Raw genomic sequence first — 6,483 nt, 5'->3', positions numbered from 1 at the left:
TTATATTGAAAACATATGTTTTAAATTACAAGTATATATATATCTATTAACCATGTCTCATAAACGTCATAGGCCATCCTCTAGTCGTTCAAACTGACCTCCAAACCCTCCTCCAATTCCACCTCCTATCCAACCAAATCCTAATCATGATGAACCCGAAATGATAATTCAACGTGCTTTAACGAACCTGGCCGTAGGGATAATCTTTACCATAGGTTTGTCTATCTCTTTGAGTCTTAAAAAATTCCGGAAGAACGTATTCATTCTCTTCGAGCTATGGAAGTAATGAACTTTATATATCTTCCTACTCTTCAAGATTGGAAATTTGATAAACTTTTTCATCTCAAACCAATAGTTTACCAACAACTAGTTCAATTTATATTTAAATGTCGTTTGTATACAAACCGAGCTAAAACCGAAACAATAGGAATTTGATCCTATCTTCTAGGTCAATTCATTTATATTGACTCGGCCTATATTGCTAATGCATTTGGATTAGATAATGATGGATTAGATAATGAAAATGAAATAGTAGGTTCTCCTTACAAGGTCAAGTCGAGTGCGAGTGTGTTAGATCACCACGATCATTTTTTCCATCTAATGATCTCTTGGTGGTTTAGACCATCCGGAGGCAAATACTCTCCTTTTAGAGCTTTAGACCTTTGGTGGATACATTGTATCCAAAATAATAAGAAAATAAACCTACCTCATATTATCTTTGCCGAACTCGTTGAAATCGTAAACCTTGTCCCTAATAAGAAAGTTTGTGAAACTCTAGTTTACGGTTTTCTTCTAAGTAATTTGTTTATCAAAGTTGAGCTTAGAGTACGGCTTGATGTAGCCATCCCTCTCAAAAACCAAATCAACTTGACATCCTTAAAGAAATCGGGATGAAAGAAGGATGGTGATCAATGGGTTCAAACCACCGAGCAAACTCCGGGAGCTAGTTCTTCACGAGCTCTACCTCCACCGGCACCGGTAGTGGACGATGATCCAGAACTTCAATAACTTATGCAAGATATTGAAATGAAGTTCCTAACATGAGTAGGCACACAAGAGGATCAAGTTCTCCATACTTTCCTTCATTTGGAGACATTTGATCTGAGGTTTGCATCATTGAGTCTTATCTAACTGCTATGGGGGCTCAACAACGGGAGATGAACGAACGTAGATGCACTCACACTCGAGATGAGAGTACGTTATCCTCCTCTCCTGATCCTCCTTTGGATGACTAGACCTATCTTGCTTTAGTTTTCTAGGATTTATAACCTATTGCTAAAACATTTTGAAGTTTTTGGATTGATATGTTTGGATGTTTGAATGTTTAACTTTATTTTGAATATTTGGATGTTTGAACTTAAATGCTTATATTTATATATTTGTTTGGTTAAATTTTTAATTTGAGCTTAATGTTCATTAGTTTTTTGCATCTTTTACATTTTAGATAAATATGACCAATTACCATTACATATTATTAATGAATATTGATTTATAAAAACTAATGGCTAACATTTCTCTTGCTTGTGATCTTAGCAGTTATATTTATAAATATCAATTGGCTAAGCTTTCAAAAACCTTGTTTAAAAATGTTTATAGAGTCTTTTTGATTTAACAAAAGGGGAGAAGTTGTTATAGTAAGGGGGAGTAATTTTTTAAAAGTTGTTATAGTAAGGGCGAGTAATTTTTCAAAATTACTTTCAAAAATGATTTTTGAAAGAAAATCTTAAAATTGCTAAAATGTTTTGTTATATCAAAAAGGGGGAGATTGTTGAAAACATTTTGATGTTTCGATATAACAAATTAAGTGTTATTGAATTTTAAGATTTTATAATCATTTTTAAAGTATATTTGATTAAATTATCTGAATATCAAAATATTACTCCAAGTTTTCAATGTCAATTTCAAATCTTTACTTAAGTGTAAAATTGTGTTTAATCTTAAAATAATTTTGAAACAAATTTTACAAAGTATTTCTAGCCTTAATCGAGCCAAAAATATTTTCTTTATAAAAGGGGTTCGAGAAAACCAGATTACCCAGAGGGTATCGATACCCCTCATAGGGTACCAATACCCCTATGCAACTTTTTGGCTCTGAGAAAAACAGAATGCTCTATGGGTACTGATACCCTCCTAGAGGTACGATACCCCTATCCATATAACAGTCAAAATATTTGAATTTTACACTGCAGGTACCGAAACCCAAGAGGTACCAATACCCTACGCTCCCAGCAGACTTTTTCAAGAGTGTTTTCACACTACAACGGCTCTAAGATCACCCAAATGATTCATAATGGCTAAAATCAATCCAAGGTGTATTTAAACAAGTTCTGAAACCATTGATCAACAAGAATTAATTGAGAAACAAGAGAGAAAGCATTAAACATCAAGTTTGTGCATTTCAAGCCAATTTTCCTTCAATATTTATTTGCATTCAAGAAACATATTGTGCTCATTTGTAATCATCTTTGAGTGTTTTTTCTTGCTAAAATTGTGCAAACACATTGCCTTGGAGTTTTTCTATAAGTTTGTGAAATTATATTGTTCTCTTTGGGAGAGAGTGTTCTCAAGAATTTGGGGTATAATTTTTTAGGGATCTGTAAGGTTACTCTTTGTCCTCAAAAGAAAGACAAATTAGTGAATTTGTAGAACATCCTTAGTGTGGATAGCTAAGTAGTGGAGTAGACTTTGGTTGAGAAAGTCAAACCACTCTAAATTGATGTGCAATTATTTTCTATTTTCTGCAAAAGCTTCCACCAAAATATGTATTGCCAATTCACCCCTCTTGGCTATTTCGTCGATCGATTAACTCAACATATATGGAGTGGAATTCACATACCATGAGGATAATTACAAGACGAGGGTTAAAGATCTAGCGGATTCATGGAAGAAAATGTTTCGTATGGACGTTGTAGCTGCTAAAGACATTCTTACTCCAGACTATTTAGTGCGGCGGAAATAAGAAAGAACGACACTATTCCTGTGTCAGAGCATGGATACTCGAACTATAGAAGAGCATCTTAAACTCGTTCCCTCCGAACTAGAGATAGCGAGGAAAGAGTTCGAAGCTGAAAAGGATGAGCTAAAATGAAGACTAAGGGAACTCAAGGGTGAAAGATTTCAGTGAAAGTTAGATGCCGAACTCAGAAAGATTGATCAGACAAGTTAGAAAAAGAGTAAAAGAAAGTCTGCTTTGAATAGAAGACTGAAGAAAGGGGTATCATAAACAAGTTCATAACAGTTCTAACCTGAAGAGATCTTCCGAGTACTGGAAGAGTGAAGCCAACAGCCTAAAAAGAAAATTTGAAGGACAAAATGAAAAAGTCCTTGAAAGAACAAATCAAGACTTCCCAGAGACGTTTGTTAGACAGTTAGCACCAGAACAAACGTCTACAAACCAAGGTGACTAATTTAGAGAAATCTCTTCAGAAACAGCAGGAACGAGATGGCAAAACTATAGCTGAGTTGTAGGATATTATGGACGGATTCAAGAAACAAGCAAGTGAGCTTCAGATAGTTCCCTTCGATGGAGGTTTCCAATAGAATTTTTGTTGGGAGTAGGCTCAGCAGAGAGTGAAAGCCAAGATGCAGTCATTGAGACTTTTTGGAACAAGTACAAAAAGCAGCTCGACACTTGCATGGTTTAGCCAGGGAAGCCGGAGTGGTTCGACAGGGTATTCAACAGGTAACAGAATAAAGCAGAAGTCTAGTCAACCTATTAGAAGCTAATCGAGGTCTAGAAGACTTAGTCAGAATGTACCTTAGGGGGGTTTTATCTCTTAAGAAATAACACTTTTGTCCCAATAAAGATTATTATAATAACAGAAGTGCTTTGGACCAATGCCTCGAACATTTCATGCATCATGCATTTAGACATATTTTGCATTTTATTATTTTCATTTCTTTACATTCGCATTAACTAACAGAAAATGTCTCATCAAAAAAAGGAACAAACACTAGACGTACCACCCAGGCATTGGACACACCTCATCCACACAACATTTGTTCAAAAAAGAAGAAGATGGAAGCAAAGATAGCTCAGCTCGAGGAGAACATGTTAAGGTTGCAAAAGGAGTTGGAAGAGAAAATAAATCTGAATAACCAAAGCACTCTAGAGTCGATCACCAAAAGCCAGGAGTCTTGGTTGACCAAATAGTTACAAAACTATCTGACCTGAATCAGGCGAGTGCACCAGGGGAAGGGATATCTGAAGGGGTAACTATGCCTACCCCACAAGTGGTTATTTCACCTGGAATCCTACAAGGACTCCAAGAGGACTCATCCGCTACAAAAGTGAAGGCCTCGTCTGCTATAAAAGTACATACTTATGTATCTAATCCTGAGAATAATATGGGTGATTACCATATACCAAATTGGATGAAGAGGACAGGGCAAGAAGATGAAAGAGACAATAAGCAATTGGATGACCTAATGAAGGTGGTTTAAAGGAGACCATTACAACTATGAAGTTGATGCCACTGAACTGAGTTTATCCCAGATTTGGTTCTTCCTCCGAAATTCAATCCCCGATATTGAGAAGTTTGATGGAAATAGTTACCTGTCAGCCCGTTACCATGTTCTATCGAAAGATGATAGGGTATGTAGAAAATGACAACTCTGATTCATTGCTTCCAGGAGAGTCTGTTGGTTTAGCATCGGTTATAATCAGCTAAACCGATCCTATATAAAGAATTGGAAGGATTTAGCCAAGTCATTTCTAGAATAATATAAACATGTCAATGATATGAGACCAGATCAAGTTTTGCTGGAAAGCATGGAGAACAAGAATAACAAAAGTTCAGACAATATGCACAGAAATGGAGGATTTAACTGTGCAAATTCATCCACCCTTGAATGAGAAGGAAATCAGGAAGCTCTTTGTTCAAACGCTAAAGGCAAATTCATCCACCCTTGAATGAGAAGGAAATCGGAAGCTCTTTGTTCAAACGCTAAAGGCCCCTTATTTCGAACACCTAGTTGCGATCATATTTGGAAATTTTGCTGATTTAGTTATGTCCAAGAGATGATAGAAATGGCCATAAGTAAGGTAGATCGAAGGAAGGGAAGTTAGTAAGAACCTCCTATAAAGAAAAGGGATGGAGAGGTCAACAACATCAAACCTACAATAATAAAGGTGTTAGGATCTCCATCCAAAATCAATTGATGTTGTACTGTCAGGTACTTCTATACAAGAGTCAAAAACCTAGGAATGAAAGCGAAAAGGAACATTTCGATCATATACCCATGACCTACAAAAAACTTATCACACAACTCTTGACATCATGTAGTGTCACCATACCTGGTGGAACCTATGAAGCCCCCATACCACAGGTGGTATGATGAGAACGCATATTACGAATATCATGGTGGTGTCCCGGAGCACACCATCGAAAACTGTCTCACATTCAAAATGATCGGGGCACTGAATGTTGCACAGAATCATTTGCCTAACCACCAAGAAGGTGGGGTCAATGCAATTGTTGAAGAAATGAACAAGAAAGTCAAGATAAATTTTGTCGAAGTTACGTCTCCCCTAGCTTGGGTGTGGAGACAGATGGTGAAAGTAAGATTTTTTGTACCACATTATGATGCATTAAGGTGTGAACATGGTAACCACTAATGTTACCACAATGAAAAAGGGCACGAGGTGCAAGATTGCTCAGAGTTTAAAGCTTTGATTCAGTTCACGATTGATAGGAATGAGTTGGAAGTCTATGAGGAAGTCCAAGACTCTCTGGAAGTGGATGTTTGTGCTACTGGATAATCATCCAAAAGCATAAATGGCAGGGGTCGTCCTTTGGTAATTACCCCTAAAGTAAAGATAGTCGATAAAACACAAGCAAAGGTTGTGATCACAACACTCTGACCTTTTTCCTACAAGGACAACATGCAAGTGCCTTGGAAGTATGAATGCCAAGTAAGCACTCTAAAGGAAGATGACAACAAAATAGGGCATTCCATGGGGAAACACTACTCCCAAGAGACTAAATCCTCCAGAGACCACTTGAACCATTTAAAGGGGACATGTTGGTAATAAATGAGCCCATAAAGGAAGGAAAAAGCTGTAGAGTTTTTGAAATTTTTAAAACACGGCGAGTATAACATTGTGGAACAATTACATAGCTTGTCGTCACGTATTTCAATATTGGCACTACTACTAAGTTCAGAGGCACACAAGGAGGCACTTCTGAAATTCCTAAATTAGACATATGTACCGCAAGACATACCAGTCAACAAGGTGGATCAAATGGTTAACAATATTCAAGCTGATAATCTCATCTAATTTTCTGATGATGAGATTCCATCTGATGGAAGAAGTCGAGCCAAGGCATTACACATCACCACTCATTGTAAGGGGCATGCCTTACCTAGTGTGCTAATGGATAATGGTTCCGCCCATAATGTGATACCTTTGGTTACATTGAAAAGGCTGCCAATAGATACTTCCCATATGAGAGCATGCTAGACTGTGGTCTGAGCATTTGA

Source organism: Hibiscus syriacus, unplaced genomic scaffold (assembly GCF_006381635.1).
Source record: "Hibiscus syriacus cultivar Baekdansim isolate YM2019G1 unplaced genomic scaffold, ASM638163v2 tig00110004_pilon, whole genome shotgun sequence".
NCBI classification, from domain to species: Eukaryota; Viridiplantae; Streptophyta; class Magnoliopsida; order Malvales; family Malvaceae; genus Hibiscus; species Hibiscus syriacus.
This window is presented reverse-complemented; position numbering follows the sequence as displayed.